General features: G+C 42.2%; 1 non-coding gene across 1 annotated transcript; it reads left to right on the top strand.

The window, feature by feature from the left end:
• The first annotated feature begins 1,620 nt into the window (after positions 1-1,620).
• LOC142428316 (U6 spliceosomal RNA) lies at positions 1,621-1,727 on the top strand. Its single transcript, XR_012780239.1, has one exon. It is a non-coding gene; the product is annotated as a U6 spliceosomal RNA (small nuclear RNA).
• The last annotated feature ends 15,929 nt before the right edge of the window (positions 1,728-17,656 follow it).

Here is a 17,656-nt window from a genome sequence, read left to right as displayed (position 1 = left end):
TATCATACTTGGCAAAGTAGAGGACAGTCAAACAGAATAAGGCCCATGAGGAGATGGAATGACACAATAGCTTCAATAATGGGCTCAGAGTTATGAACCATAATGAAATTGACTCAATATTGTACGTTGGTTTGTTCTTTTGTGTATAGGGTTGTTATGAGTTTGAAATGAATGAACTTAGCTAACCCCCCAAAAACACAACACAAAAAGCACATACTTAAGAATGAGAGGGGTGGGGGCTAGCCTGTCAATCAGGCAGCAGCTTGATGACCTCTTTGGAGGCACTAAGGAGACAAATAGCTCACTGGGGGTGGGACCCCCGCCCTCTCCCCATCACTAGACATCGCTTTTGACAAGCCACATGGAGAAAGGCTGATGGAGCCAGAGCCCTGGGAGTTATAGGAGCCATGTGGAGACCCCTGCCAGCGCTGCGGTGCTTCTACTGCCACTGGATTTACAAGGCTTTTCACCCATTGGCCTGTGATCTTCCTGCATCCATCATTACTTGGCTGTGTGAGTGTAACAAGGAATTTATGGACTAGTATTGCACATCTGGGCTAATATTGGGCTTATGGACTTGATCTGGACTGGGCTCGGATGTTTTCTTAATACCCAATTGTTCTTGTATATAAAGCTTTTTTCTTTCTCTTTTTTTTCTCAAAAGCTTTTTTCTTATACACGTGAGTGTCTATGAATTTGTTTCTCTAGTCTACCTAGACTAACAAATATGCTGAAACCAATATCTATTGCTACTTATATCCTGGAAAACTTATGGTTACACAAATTCATACAAAGTTCTCACACAGGATATTCATACAAAGTTCTCACACAGGCTATTCATACAAGGATTGCATATGAATGAGACAAATAAGAATTGAAGAGGGACTGAGAATATTGAAGCACATGATGACCTCCCTTTCATGGTTCTGAATTTTACTAGTTAAACTAACGGAATACAAGCTCAATGATTATACTGCCAGTATCATCACCTACTTGTGTTCTCCTAAAGGCAGGCCGGCAGTTATTCACAAGACACTTGAAGGGGCTGAGCTTGGAAATCATCCCAGATTTGTGGTCTCTGGATTAGCAGACTAAATAAAATGTGGGCTTCTGTGATATCTTCAAAAGTGCCATCAAGCTGTATCTAAAAATGGATAAAAAACAATGAGCATGTGAAGTGATATGTTCCTGAATGAAGAGATAGAAAAGGAAGTTAGTGGTGTCCCTTTTAAAATAAGTAATAATATCTTCAAAAAGACCTGTTGCAGAAGCAGGACATCCAGAATTCTCATTGAAAATTAAGAGATGGTTTTTTTTTTAAATCATTTTCTAGGGGGCTCGTACAATTCTTATCACAAACCTATCATGGATAATGGAGCAATGGTAGTACAGTGAGCTAATTGCTGGGTCAGTACTTTGAAAGTATCAGTCATTTCACTGGAGAAAGACAAAGTTTCTATGCCCATACATAGTTACAGTGCAAGAAACCTCTAGGGCAGCTCTACCCACAACTTTAAAGTTACTCTGTGTTGGAATCATTTCTATGGAAATGAGTTTGTATCTTTTGTTTTTGGTCTCTTGGAAGAAGTACAGGACAAATGCTATTAAAAAGCAAAGATGGTGTTTGCTTCGGCAACACATGTGCTATAATTGGAACGATACAGAGAAGATTAGCATGGCCCCTGCACAAGGATGACACACAAATTCGTGAAGCATTCCATATTTAAAAAAAAAAAGTAAAGGTGATGAGGTATCAACCTCAATACATGGGATATGTTATGAATGGGATCCTCTGAAGAGACACAATTATTTGTTTTTTAAAAAAAGTTCAAGCAAAATAAACCACCTTCAGTGGCTGTGTTTTTAATAATAGCACAATAATTGTGTTAATTATGTAAGGCAAGGTAAAGATACTGCAAGCCTAGGAAGGATTTCATCTGTTGTAGAAAGGGACATTACCAGTGAGGAATGTTTCTTCAGGGCTTTTTATCAACATAAACAAATATAAGGAATAGGAATTCTCATTTATTGACCAACTGGACACATTTCAAACAGACTCATTCTTTTGATGAAGCCATGAGAAGATACGTCCAACAGTGTAAGAGCCAAATCTGCCATCTTTAAAAATCTAAAGAAAATATGTCACTGCCTGATGGAATAAAGAAAACTGTAGTGAAGAAGCAATGGTGACTCTGGATGAGCTAAGAATTCATGTCCTCTGGTAGACCTTTATATCTGGACTCTACTCAGGAAGTTTATTACACATTTCAAAAAACCAAGGCCCAAACTGGGATGCTGATACCTTATGTAACAAGCCTCAAGGCACATAAGGAAGACCATCACAGTTATCCAGTGCTTGGAACCACATATGCATTTGATAGCAATAGACAGCTTCAGAAAGCTCCATCCATTGTGCCCCGCCCATCACACTTTTACCTTATAATCTAACCTCAGGTTTCCAGCGATCACTACCTGACCTTACTTTGTATAATGCAAATACCCTAGGTTTCTGTAGTACTCACCATTTTGTAGTCAAGCTTCTGGAATAAAAATCAATGCACCCTCTAAATAAAAAGCAGAGACACTAGGACATTTGCAGTGAGGTGAACAGATTTGGTTCACAACCATTCAGAAGTTCAAATCCTTGTGATGCTTAAGTGTGCAAGACAGCAGTCCCAGGCTTCTGGCTCCCTAGACTGGCCTGTATTTTGGTATGTGTGGCAAATCTGCAACCTGAATGAGAAGAGGAGTGATCACTTAGGTATGTCAGGTTGTTGGCCTGCACTTCTTGCCCTAAGGAGTGCCCACCCTGTGCCCCTGAGCTGAAGATTAGGATTCAACCTGAGGTATTTGTTTTAATGACAGAGCCCACGCTATGCTAATAGAGTCCATTCTTCTCTTCGTCAGGTCCCCTTCATTGACATTCATGTAATAGAAGCAGGTATCTCCTAGTCTCAGAGGATGAATGGATTCCAGGTCTTCCTGAAAGGCAATTATGACCCTGGATTACTGTATAGCCTTGGGAATTCAATGCTTAAGTTGAGCGTTGGCCTAGGTTTTGAAAGGTTGACTTCATAGAGGAACCCACACACTTTAATTTGTTATCAAAATAGGTGAATTTTCAGGAAGAATCTATGTTTTCAAGCCAAAGTCAATAAACTCAATGCTACAATATTCTTATGCTAGTTTTATTGCTATAAAACATTTACAATGTACTTTAAAAATTTACAGAATTATGAGGTGTGATCAATTATTTCAGTGCTGATACTATCTGTGTACCTTTCTACCAACAGTTTCTTCCCCTTTACATGTTTTTATCCTTTTCCCTGATTATCTCACTATAACACCTACATCTCACCCATAGTTTTGGATTTCTAGGGAGAGAGAAAAAGCTAGTATCTTGGCACCACTTGTGAAACTTGCTCGACCAGGAGCCTGGAGGGGTAGGAACACAAAATGAATGTGACGGGAAGAGGCTAAGCTGTGATAAAGTAGGGAGACATTAGCCTGATGTGGCTAGTCGGATATCCTAGATTGATGTCATTGGCATTGCCCTTTTCAACCCCCCGAGAGTTTCTTAGTCAGGGAGTTGTGAAGTGGCAGTTATTTGACAGGGGTGTATGTTTGTGCCCCTATAAAACTAATATGCAAGTCAGACTACTAGAAAAATACACAATTTATCTTTGACTCTGTCATGCCCAGTTGTCATAAATATCTGGAATATAAGGCTCACCATTCCCCTAGGTCTTTTTTTTTTTTACTTTAACAATTTATTGGGGCTGATACAATTCTTTTCACAGTTCATACATATACATACATCAATTGTATAAAGCACATCTGTACAGTCTTTGCCCTAATCATTTTTTTTTCTCTTTTCTTCTTTTAAATTTTATTAGGGACTCATACAACTCTTACCACAATCCATACATACACACACATCAATTGTATAAAGCACATCCATACATTCCCTGCCCCAATCATTCTCAAGGCATTTGCTCTCCACTTAAGCCCCTTGCATCAGGTCCTCTTTTTTCCCCCCTCCCTCCCCATTCCCCCCTCCCTCATATGCCCTTGGTAATTTATACATCGTTATTTTGTCATATCTTGCCCTATCCGGAGTCTCCCTTCCCCCCTTCTCTGCTGTCCCTCTCCCAGGGAAGAGGTCACATGTGGATCCTTGTAATCAGTTCCCCCTTTCCAACCCACTCACCCTCCACTTTCCCAGCATCGTCCCTCACACCCTTGGTCCTGAAGGTATCATCCACCCTGGATTCCCTGTACCTCCAACCCTCATATGTGCCAGTGTACAGCCTCTGTCCTATCCAGCCCTGCAAGGTAGAAATCGGATCATGGTAGTTAGGGGGAGGAAGCATCCAGGATCTGGGGGAAAGCTGTGTTCTTCATCGATACTACCTCACACCCTAATTAACCCATCTCCTCTCCTAAACGCCTCTATGAGGGGATCTCCATTGGCCGACACTTGGGCCTTGGGTCTCCACTCTGCACTTCCCCCTTCATTTGATATGATATATATATACATATATACACATACATATATACATATACACACATACAAACACACACTTATATCTTTTTTTTTTTTTGCATGATGCCTTATACCTGGTCCCTTGGGCACCTCGTGATCGCACTGGCCGGTGTGCTTCTTCCATGTGGGCTTATTTGTTTCTGAGCTAGATGGCCGCTTGTTCACCTTCCCCTAGGTCTTAAGTCCAGGTTTCAATCTCAGAGCTCTGAGGCAGGCTGGTTAAAGAACAAGGTTGGACCTACTTGATCAGCATTCTTTCTTTTTAAAAAAATCATTTTATTAGGGGCTCATACAACTCTTATCACAATCCATTCATACATCAATTGTGTAAAGCACATTTGTACATTCGTTGCCCTCATTATTCTCAAAATATTTGCTTTCCACCCAAGCCCCTGCCATCAGGTCCTCATTTTTCCCCTCCCTCTCCACTGGCCCCTCCCTCACAAACCCTTGATAATTTATAAATTATTATTTTGTCATATCTTGCTTTGTCCCACGTCTCCCTTCATCCACTTTTCGGTGGTCTGTTCCCCAGGGAGGAGGCCACATGTAGATCCTTGAAATCAGTTCCTCCTTCCAACCCACCCTCCCAAAGTCCTCCCGGTATCACCACTCACCCCACAGGTCCCTAGGGGATCATCAACCTGGATTCCCTATGTTTCCAGTTCCCATGTGTACCAGTGTACATCACCTGGTGTAGCCAGACTTGCAAGCCCATTTGTAGGCCACTGGATATCCCCTTACAGAAGGGTCTTGGAGAGGAGACAAACCAGTCAGGGTACGATGTAGAAACGAAAACTACAACTTTCCTCTAGTTCCAAAAAGCTCCCACCCTCCCCCCGCCCACACACACACTGTCATGGTCTGAATCCTACCTTGATCAACATTCTTAATCTAAGCTTGAGTAATTTTAAGTCCTTCCAGAAAAAGTTAAGTTTGTGAAAAAAAAATCCCCCCAAAACACCCCAAATGGTGATAGTAACAGTCAAGAGAACTACAGCTACATTACATTGGATGAAACAGGGGAATAACACCTCTTTACAGTGCTGGAAATATATTACATTGAGGAAGAAAGCTAATAGTGCCTGGCTATAAAAATACATAGCATCTGGGGTCTTAAAGGTTCAAAGATAAACAAGTGGCTGTCTAGTTCAGAAACAGCACAAGCCCACATGGAAGAAACACATCAGCCTGTGTGACCACAAGCTGTCAAAGGGATCAGGTATCAAGCATCAAGAAACAAAAAATCATATCATTGTAAATGTGAGTGAGTGCAGAGGGGACTCTCAATGCCCATCAGTAGCCAATTGGACACACCTTACTGAAGGGTTATGGGGAAGAGATGAACCAGTTAGGGTACAGGGTAGCAACGATGAAACATATAACTTTCCTCTAGTTCTTAAATGCTTCCTCCCTTCCACTATTATGATCCCAATTCTACCTTACAAATCTGGCTAGACCAAAGGATGTACATTGGTATAGATACCAACTGGAAACACAGGGAATCCAGGACAGATGACTCCTTCAGGACCAGTAGTGAGAGTGGCGATGCCTGGAGTGTGGAGGGAATGTGAGGTAGAAAGGGGGAACTGATTACAAGAATCTACGTATAGTCTCCTCCCTGGGGGATGGACAGCAGAGAAGAGGGCGGGGGTGGGGGGAGACAACAGACAGTATAACATATGACAAAATAATAATTTATAAATTATGAAAGATTCATGAGGTAAGGGGGAATGGGGAGGGAGGGGGAAAATGAGCAGCCAATATTAAGGGCTCAAGTAGAAGGCAAGTGTTTTGAGGATGATGGTGGCAACAAATGCACATATGTGCTTGACACAATGGATGTATGTATGGGTTGTGATAATAATTGTACGAGCCCCCAATAAAATGATTTTTAAAAAGATATTACCTTGAGAATTGGGTTCACCTGACTAAAACATGCTATTGTCAATGGCTTCCTCTGCATGCGAAAGATGGGCACTGAATTAGGCAGGCAGAAGAATAATCAATGTAGTTGAGTTGTAGTTCTGGCCAAGAACACCCCAAGTACCATGAATAGCGATGGTACAAACAAGTCTGTCTTGGCAGAAGTAATATCAGATAAGCAATTTCAGAGGGCTACTTAGCGGTAAAGATGGTGAAAGTTCGTATTAGATACTTTGGACAAGTTATCAAGAGAACAGTCCCTGGAGTAGGATGTTAAGTTGGATAAAGTGGAGGGGCAGTGAAAAATAGGAATCCCTCTATTGAATGGATTAACAAAGTGACTGCAACAATGGGTTCATCCTAAATTGTGAGGTTGGCACAGGAGAGTGTAGTGCTTTGTTCTGTAGTTCACTCAGTGCCTGTGAGATGGAACTGACTCAATGACAGCTAATATGACAACAGCCCCAGAAACCACAAATAAACACCCAAGGCCTGCATAAAGACATGCTAGTGTGCTAGTTATTTTTACAAAGTTATTATTTTTCTTATTAAAAAAGGGAAGAAGTTTCTTTAGTTAAAAAAAAAAGGAACAAACAAGGTGACAACAAAATCAGTGAGGACTTCCTACCCCTCAATATACCATTCTTTTGGAGGCGAGCTGAAGCAATTCTCTAAGCTCCACACGGGCCGCCATATGGCAGAGTATTTTCATGAATGTGGGCTCTAGGGTAAGGACAGCACACAGTCATCGGTCGTGACATTTTGTCTTTCAAGGGAAGTGTAAATCATATAGGCCTCTACATTGAGGGGTCAGTTGGAGGATCAAAGGATCCAGCAGAACAAGGAACTAATGAGAGTTGAGTGGGTTTCAGGCTGCTTTAAAGGTCGATGGGCAATTAAATCAAAATAAAATTTCATGAGACCCTTCCAGACTAACTGTAAGATAGATGAAAATTAAAGATTCTGGCATCTAGAGACTACATTATTCGCATAGGATGAATAAACATTTTTCCTTGTTTTTTTGTTTGTTTAAGTTCAAGTTATTGGGTTCACACATAACAATAGTTTTGAAAGAACACTTACTAATACTTTCTAGGAGACCAGAAATAACCTGTTATCAATGTTCCTGTGGCCCTCACCTGAGACCGCAGGCTGCTCCTGCTGCAAAAGGTGGATGGACTGGCATCAGGTGGGGATTAGTCATTTTTCTCATCACTATATGGGAGCTCGACCAGGAGTCCCATTTCGGCAACTGGCTGGAGATGCTCCGATGTGTACATGCGCCTTGGGCACCACCATTAGGAGCCTTGTCCCCTTCCACTGGGACCGAGTGGGGACTTATTTTTCTCGTCGCCACTTGGGAGGTCAACTGGAAGGTCCTGTTAAGGCAGCAATAGATCACAGGGAGGGAGCTGCCCTGCTCCATAGGAAACCCTGACCAAAAGCAGGTTGTCTACCAATGTTCTAGCACCAGAATCACCACTAACATGAGGTGTGTGACAGGCAGGTGAGGGGGCTGCCACCGTTTTGGTCCCAGTGCATAGTGGGGACTGGCATCCACAGACAGCCATAGCCCAGGGCAGCAGAGTTGGAGGTTATCCAAGCCCAATGGAGGCTCCCTGGCCGTGTCCTATCCTCCCTGCAGTTTAAGAGTCTGTCTTAATCCCAGAGAAGGCAGCTTCATCCCATTGGCTCCTCAACTAAGCACACACACCCAATGAAAACCTGCAGTTCCTCTTTTTCTGAGCAGGGTTACCATGGTAACAACACATCCCTATTAGGGTAAAACTAATATGTCTCAAGAAGGTCTAAACTCAGCTCACGTTCCCCATTAGAGGGTGAATCATCCAATGCTTGGTGAATTCTGCTTCACAGCAATAGAAAGAGCTGACATCAAAGGAACAAAACGTGACGTCACTGTGAATGGTTGGCCACCACATGCCAGTTGTCCCTGTGATAACTTTTCTGACACCTCCTGCTTAAAAACCAAAGGTCAGAAGGATCGTTAGGCCCCGCTTTCATGGTCTGTATTCGTACTGAAAATAAAGATTAAGCAAACTTTTGCCCTTCTGCTCCACAAGAGTTTCTGTCCTCCCTGAGCTCGCCTTAGCACACCTGCGTTACCTTTTCCAGGTGTACTGTCCCAGTCAAACAACCCACCTGACCCCACTAAGTCCCTGCCTGCCCGAGGAGGGGCCCCAAGGAGGCTGCAGCTATGGCTCAAAGGAAGCACAGTAAGAAATGCCAGTGAAGGAGTGAGGTGACCTACTCTGTGTATGTGCACAAGGTGCTCAAGTAGCTCCACGCGGACTCCAGCATCTCGTCCAGGGCCATGGGCATCGTGAACTCACAAACCAATGACACCTTCGTGCACATCACCCATCAGGCACCTCAACTACATATTCCGAACTGCTCGACCATCACTGCCTGGGATATCCAGACAGCTGTGCACCTGCTACTACCTGGATAGCTGGCCAAGCGCGCCATGGCCGAGGGCACCAGGGCCAACGCCCACTACACCAGCTCCAAGTAAATTGACCTTCAGCCTCACAACGTTCAAAACCCAAGGGCCTGTTTCAGGGCCACTTCTATTTTCATCCCAGAGAAAGAAGTCAAACACATTGGTAATACCTAATTTTTTGTTTGATTGTTTCGCTTTGGTTTTTGACTCATGCATAGTTTATTTAGTTCGATAGTTTTCATGATGGAGACCTTTTCTTTTTGAATACTCTTTGCGACACTTAATGTACATATCCCACAATTCAACCATTCAAACATCACAAGAACTGTACAATTAGTACAACAATCAATTTCACAACATTGTCTTTTTTCCCACCATGACTAAATCGCCTTTAAAATGACTTCTGTCATCACCATTAGTTCTAGTGCTCAGTTCCCTCCTTCCTTCATTCGTTGATCCCCAAAGCCCCTTCCTTTCCCCAACTCAGACACCACCCACCCCCACCCCAACGAGACATCCCCTACAAACCCTCCCATCATTTCTTATCTGTAGGCATCCACTCCTGTGCTTCACAAACTGAGAAACCCAACAGAAACGATAACGAACAGAAAGAAATTTTAGTGGGAAGGAAAAATAAAACATAGTAATATATAGATAAAAATATAAACATGAAGAAAAAAACCCACCATCAATATTTTAAAGCCAGGGAGGACGTTTCTCTTATGGACCAGCAAGATATCTTGCACCTAGAACAGAGTCTGGTCGGGTCCAGAGGGAGGTCAGCAGAACAGGACCCTGGGGCTCACCTTTGAGCTGAGGAGGCACAAGGAGTCTCCGGGAGGAGGCGCCGCTGTGTGGAAGGAAACAAGGGAGGGGGTTAGGAGACCCGCAAAGAGAGAATCAGGGAACCCTGAAGCCCCAAACCCAAGGCGGGATCCCCTTTCTCCAACAGGGAATCCCACCATGAACCCCAACCAATCCGAAAGTGGGGAAATAGGACCGGCTTCTGGGACAGCCGCCCATCTCTCACCAAGAGAAGCGCTGGCAGGGCTCCTGGGGCGAGAAAGGGTGCTTGCACCCTAGTCAGCAGACTGCTGTGTGCAGCAGGGGCACCCTAAAATAGCCTCTGCCCACTCGCACGTCCCCGATCCCAGAGCCTCCCACCTGGGAGCGCCAGCAACAAGGGGCTCAGGCTGTGAGCGCTTCTCTGGCACCGCGAGCAGAGCATGGACAGTAGGAGCCTTGCCATGAACTGGAGTTCGGAATAAGACACCGCCACTTCCGGCCCTTTCTGGGCGTGACCCGGGGTGGGAGGAGCTGGCAGGGTCAGGGAGGAGTAGGGTCTCTGCCTTCACTTCCTCTCAAGGCAGTTTTTGTCCCGCTCATTTCTGCTGCTGCACCAACACAGGTGCCTGGTGGGGTGGGCGGGGCCTGGCGCGCCTGGGGCGGGGCTTGGGGAGGAGCCAGGAAGAGGCGGTCCCTGCCAAAGGGCCCACACCTGCGGCTGAGACTGCAGCTGCAAAGACTCAGTCCGCAGACCACAGCCCACACCAGGCCGGGCCTGGGGAGCCCTGGAGCTCAGGCAGGATGTCAGCCTCTAGGGTGGCGCGGAGCAGCAGGAGAAAAACCGAGAAGAAACCTGCCGCTTGGGAAGAAGCGAAATTGTTGGCGGGCGCCATGGCAGTCATGAATGACATGTGAAGACGGAGAACTTTGTGTGATGTGACTCTCATGGATCAGGAAAGAGAGATCCCTACTCATCGTGTGGTCCTGGCTGTAGCCAGGCCAGTATTTAATGTCATGTTCACAACTGACACGCTGGAATCAAAGTCCTTTGACGTAGAACTCAAAGACACCGACCTGACATTATTGAACACCTGGTGGAATATGCTTACACTGTGAATAGCAACCATGAATAGCAACAATGTGCAGTCTCTGTTGGATGCAGCAAACCAGTACCAGATTCAGCCTGTGAAGAACATGTGTGTTGATTTTTTGAAAGAGCAAGTGGATGCTTCAAACTGTCTTGGTCTAAGCGTTCTAGCAGCGTGTCTAGACTGTCCTGAGTTGAAAGCCACTGTACACGCCTTTATTCACCAGCATTTCACTGACGTTTACAAAACTGAGGAGTTTCTCTAACTTGATGCTCAGCGAGTAACATGTCTGCTCAATCAGGACCCCTGACCGTGAGCACAGAGGAGCAGGTTTATGATGCTGCCGTCAGGGGACTGAGACATGATGCGCCGAATCGCCAGCCTTTTATGATTGATGTCCTCGCTAACGTCAGAATTCCTCTCATCTCCAAGAATTTCTGGTGTAAAACCGTCCCAGTTGAACCCCTCATTCAAGACAACCCTGATTGCCTTAAGATGGTGGTGAGTGGAATGAGAGAGCATCTACTGTCTCCTGAGGATCGGCAAGAACTGGCAGATGGAAAAAGGCCTCGAAGACCACAGTCTTGTAGATATTTTAACCCAAAGTTAGAAAAAGGTGCATATTCTACACGATCCTGCAGTGAGAATATAACTGCAGAAATGTCATTTGATGCGTGTTTTGCTCTTTAAAATGAGCTGTGTTGATAACTATTTTGTACATTGAACCACGCGTTTTTGGTCTTCAAGTAGAACAGTTTAAATAACTGAAGAATTGATCCCTGCTTTTCCAAAAAGTCTCATTCAATAAAGTGTGTTATTCCCTGAAGCCAGCATTATTAGAATTCTATCACAATGTGTTCAGTATTTATATTAAATGCGCCAATCCCTCCCTTATTTTTGTTATAAAACTTTGTCTTGGAAATATTTTGCCATTTACTAGGACCTATCTATATATTTTTCATAATAATTATTTCTAATATAATGATTGCAGAGGCAGCTTTTGTTAGAAATCATTTATCTTGCCTCATCGAAAGTGAACGTTAGCTTATAGTCTGATGTAAGTAGACTACTTATTATACAGGATTGTTTAGTAATTATTTTTAAATTCTTGTACTTGGCATTTTTGGGAAATGTTGGAATGATATTAGCTATTAATCAATGAGACCCACCCATAGGTCCCCTATACCTACCAGAAATGGTGGCTTATTATTATTATTAAATTGATCTTCAGAGAACGTTTTCAGTAGTAACGTAATTATCCAGAATTAAGCTAATCTACTTTTTTTGAGCTAATAAACTTATACACTATTATCTCTATATATTCCTTGAATATAAATGATGACAGGAGGAAAATGTGTATTAATTTGCAGATGAAAAATGACAGAATAGAAAATCTTATTCTTTTTTCTGAATATTGCCAGGAAATGACCTCTTGGCTCTCTATTTTAAAGGTAAATCATACCATTCTGAGGAGGCCAGGGAAGAGAGAACTTTTAATCTATGAGAGTAGGATAATTGAGTTTCAAATAGTTCACTGAGAAATGTAATTAAAAAGTTAAAAGTTTTCTATTTTTCCCTCAACTTTTGGAAGACTATGATCCTGAGGGAAGGAGAAGGGGGGTATGTTGAGCAGAAATTATATGAACTGTTGTGCATTTCAAGGCAGGTTCAGCATTACCATTGGTGTTCTAATTGGAAAATTCTCCTCTAGAGATGACAGACTATTTCTTGTGCTCCTCATTTTAAGTGGGGCTTCCTCTTTTGGTTTGATATCTCTGCATAATGCAGGTGATGGGTTCCGTGGTCCTTTGTGTGCACTGTAGTTTGACAAAATAGCAGGCCATTCTTAGGCCTGGCACACTCTTGATAGATGTTTATGTAGACAACCTAGTTTTTTAATTTGTTTTCCCTCTTACCATATGTATAGATGTTAGGGATATATTTCTTCTATTGATTACATTGAGTTGGGTATTTCTCAACCTACTGACATTCACATATGAGACAACTTCCAATTCTGTTTAAGACCCATGCCTCTATCCTTTTCTGGGAATTTTATTACATACCCTGAAGTCATTTAAGACCCTTGTCTACACTTTCTATTTATTATACATTCTATAATGAATGTTGGATTTACAGTGTGAACATGGCAATGGTACTTTCATTTTCGTATTCTAACTAGGACCAACAACTCTGTTTTTTCAATAGAATGTGAACACATGTTCTCTTATAAACTTTTATAATTAATAGTGTGATAGACAAGACAGTTTTCATATGTTGAAATATACTATGTGGTTCATTTTGCATAAGCATGAATATAAATTAAAGAGAGGTGTAATACTAAAAAAAAGAAATGAAAATAATGAAGTCATCTTTATGGACATCACAGAAAGCATGTTCTCCCTTTATTTACTGCTTAATAGAGATTAATTTCCTGTTAATAGAGGTTACTGCTCTCAACCCAGATTAGGTGGGTGATAGGATTGAGATGGAAAAACCCTTGCTTACAGTTAAACCTTATACATGCCAATTAAATGTTTTTGTAAACTGTGTTTCTCTACATAGTTGTAAGTGATGATGTAGCAATCCCTGGCGACACAAAGTTCAAGATCGTGGATGCTGTTTGAAAGGTGAGCAGGTACCGCCCACCAGCTGGTCCCTTGCACAGTTAAACTGACAATTGGTGTCCAAAAAGATTACAGTTTAGAGATCCCTATGGGGGCAGTTCCAGTCTCTATAAAGAGTGATCTTTAGTCAAAATGGACGGTACATATACAAAACAACATGTCATTCTCAAATGTGATGCAGTCTGGACTCTCTCTATAAGATATTAACCACATGTTTCTTCCTGGTGCTCCTAATCTGAATTCTAGTCCTAGTCAACTGTTTTGGATAATGACAAGTTTGCTCTTTATGATACATCTTAGGTATCATAAATAATTTTCATTTTGTCTTTTAAACTTGGTAGATTATCCTGAGGCCTCTGGCTTCACATACTAATTTCATTATATTTTGAAATTACTTAATTGCTATTTATGTTTTCTTTATTCATTGCTACACTTGACTTATTCTCTATTAGAATGTGATCATCTCTAAGTCTCCTCACTATTTTTTTAAAAAAGAATAAATTTTATTGAGGACTCTTACAGTTCTTGTACCCATACATCAATGGTATCAAGAACATTTGTACATATGTCACAATCATTTCCTAGACATTTCTTTTCTTCTTTTTTAAAATCAATTTACTGGGGGTTCGTACTACTCTTATCAAAATCCATCCATCCATCCATTGTAGTCTTTTCACTTCGTTTGCAGATTTCAATGTGCTCTGCAAATAATTTTGTCCCACGGTCTCCACGTCTATGAATAAGGGCTCTTTTTCACACAGCACTCCATTTCTAGAACCATGTGTCCTGAACACTTCTATTGGACAAACTACAGCGATTTGGTAAAGAATACTGATTGGACAAGACATTGAAAAAATACTCAGTTCAGTTTTCAATGTAAAATAAAATTTAAAAACCTTCAATAAGACTAATGAGTTAAATTTGAGGTATGGCAACACAGAAAATCAGCCTACAAATGTGATGGGCGTATTCAGATAAATGAAAATTTATCTTAATAATGAGTGTTTCTTTGAGGTAGAAACATTTTTCAGAACTAAGTTTTGTGGGAAACTAAGTTTTGTGGGGATTCGTGCTAACCTGGCAAGGGTTAGACTATAGCTATGTTTGCTATATGTAATTTGTTTTGTTTTGTTTTCTCCACAGAGGAGCAGATTCTTCCCACTCTAAATTGTAATGCAGGATTGTGATGCTGGGAATCTACATGGTGATGAAGTGGGAGAACAGGGAGTTTTCTGTGTGTTCTTCTGATTGAGGCTGAATCTTTTATAGCACCTGGGCAGTAAGACTCTGACCTTCATGCCTGTGGTGTAGTTTATAGTTTGGCCTGTCCGTGTTCCTTTACTTCATTGCAGTATCTCCTTTCTTTATCTTGGATCTTTTAATACTTGTTCACTATACCCTCACACTTAGGTCTCATGGGTAAGATATGGGGTGTGTGGTTGATAGGGAAAATATTTTACCTCCAGATATGAAAAGTCAATGGAATTGACCTTCCGCTGGTGAGAAATCTTTTGAGTTGTTAAAAGTCTCCCTCTCCAGTGTCTGAAACCCAGGGCTTATTTTGAAAGTTCACGTAAAAATCTGGAGGGGTTTTATAGTCAAAGCCCACAAAATGTGGTGCTTCACTAATGACTGGCCCCAATAGTTTCTCTCTGTCACAGCAAACAGTACTCAATCTCTAGAAATTTATAAATTTTTAATTTACATTTTTGTTTTATTTGGTTTTTGTTTTTTCAAATACATGGGTTCAGTAGCTTCTGATTCAGGTAAGCAGAATGAAGCCATGCCCCTCTAAATAGACCTCCTCCAGATTTCGGATGACTTTCGATATGCCAATTCACTTCAGTTCTCTGATGGGTGCATGGAAGGACTCTCAGCATCAGTGCATCCATGGCTCACATTGCAGAATAAGGAATAGATGCCTGACTCAGAGGAGGAAGAGTCAGACGAAGAGAGAAAGAGCAGGTGTCCAGAGTGGAAATGGATGGGCAGGGGTCCAGAGAGGGCCTAGAGCTTGTACGTGGGCAGAGTGTTGTGATTATCTCCACGTGATTACACATTATAGAGGTATGAGTGGATAGATAGTATGGGGTGTTCCATCGTCCAGCACCGGGAAACTGATCTACATTTGATCAACCCTTATGCTTTGTCCCTAGGTTCTTTGAATTGAAACCTGAGAAACCAATGCCCTGGCCTTGAAATGAAGAGCCTCCAACGATTGCTGAGTTTCCATGAGCCCTACGCACTTGAATTGTTTTAGGACCATTCAGGCAAGGAAGGATTTTTTTCCCAGAAAATAGGTACTGCACTCTAGAAAATTTCTGAGTTTGTAGAGATATGTCCTAATCTTATGGCATCTTGCCAATCTTTTTCACAACATTGATGCTATTTTTTAAATTAAATTTTACAACTTATGTTAATCTTGCCAATGTATCTTTAACATATCTTGCAAATTAATTAAATTTATTTAGGGAATACTGTCAGACTTACGGTGATAAATTAATATTTCCTTATATTTCAAATATTGTATTGCTTGGTTTGAATGTTTTCTTAATAATTTACACACTTTTGTATTATTCAATTGGTTGTTTTTCAATTTTTCTTATGTTACATTTTGTGTGCTGGTTTTTATGTGAAAAGAGGAAGTAAGCAAATTACGCCTAATGAAATAATATTTTGGTATACGTTATTTTAACTGAGTAAGAAAAAATAAGTTCATGGAAGATATAGCTGACTATTTATGAAAACACACTCATTCCATAAGTAGTAATAGTGAAGATGATATAGTAAAATGAGTAAGACTTCCCCCACACCCACCCCAGTGAGTCAGTGAAACATCACTCTACTTCATCACAGACACAGAGGAATGACCCCTTGATTGGTCAGTATTAGTCCACGAGAAGCTGATTTTGTCAGATCTCATCTATGAAGTCAGTGAAATTATAGGGGTCGAGTATAAATGGATACATCTGTACCAGTCATGACCAGCTGTCAAACCACATCATGAGATCATGAGATTCACCCCCACTAGCCATCAGGATTCCAGACCACATTTCAGATGAGCAGATGAGCTATGCTGGTGTGTGGCTCTGTCAAATTCTTCAGGTTTCCTCTTATTTATACCTGATGTAGATCAAAAATGCATTCATGGATGTGAATTATGTGTACATACAAGTGCCCTATGGAGTTGAACGCTGAAGCCATCACCTCTGATACCACAATAAACAAGGACATTGCCATATAGATTGCTCTTGAATCACTGACACTGAAGTGCATGCATCAGGAGTGATTATGGAGCTGTATTTTCCTATTGGCAGCCGTGCTGGGTAAGCTACGACATGGATGAGGCCAGAGGGAAGACTGTGGCAGCTCCAGAGCCCTCGCCTTATAGTTTACTTCCTCGCAGGTTGCACGCCTAGATGGAGTTAGTAAAGTCTGGGGCCCAGGTGCAGAAGCCAGGAGCGTAGGTGAAAGTGTCCTGCAGGACTTCTGGACACACCTTCTCCAGCTACGATATGAATTGGGTGTGACAAGCACCAGGAAAAAGCCTTCAGTGGATGGGCTGGATCAACACCCACACTGGGAAGTCAACATATGTCCAGAGCTTCACACAGGGCTATGTCTTCTCCTTGGATGCCCCAGTAGCACAGCTTATCTACAGATTAGCAGCCTGAAGTCCAAGGACACTGCCCCCTGTGACTGTGTGAGACACACGCTGTGAAAACTCACATCCTGAGAGTGTCAGGAAGCCTGAAGGGATGGCAGCTGTGCTTCAACCCCCTCTTTATTTACAGAGTATGCACCTAGAGATGAGAAACAAAGAAAATGACTTCCTGTGAAATTAGCTCCTCAAGGGAGGAGGATACAAAATACCTTGGTGTGTAGACTTTCCCCATCTCTCTATGTCAGTACTTCATCGCAGGACCACAAACCATTCAGACTCCATGAAGTGTCATTTCACCATCTGCAGAGACAATGGCAAGAACACAGTTTGTCTGCAAATGGACATTATAAAGTGGAAGACAAGGTTGTCTATTACTCCGTGAGAAAGACAGCGAGAGGAGGTCAGTGTGATCCCAGAAACAAACTCCCTGCAGGGAGAGATCTGGGCCGCACGGGGTGCGCAGGACCCACATATCACAGGCTACAACCCAAGAACAGGTGCAGATGAGCAGTTTCAGGACTGGTTCCTGTTGTGCTCTGGGGACGCTTCTCCATCTCACTG

This window comes from Tenrec ecaudatus, chromosome 15 (genome assembly GCF_050624435.1).
Source record: "Tenrec ecaudatus isolate mTenEca1 chromosome 15, mTenEca1.hap1, whole genome shotgun sequence".
Taxonomy (NCBI): domain Eukaryota; kingdom Metazoa; phylum Chordata; class Mammalia; order Afrosoricida; family Tenrecidae; genus Tenrec; species Tenrec ecaudatus.
This window is presented reverse-complemented; position numbering and strand designations above follow the sequence as displayed.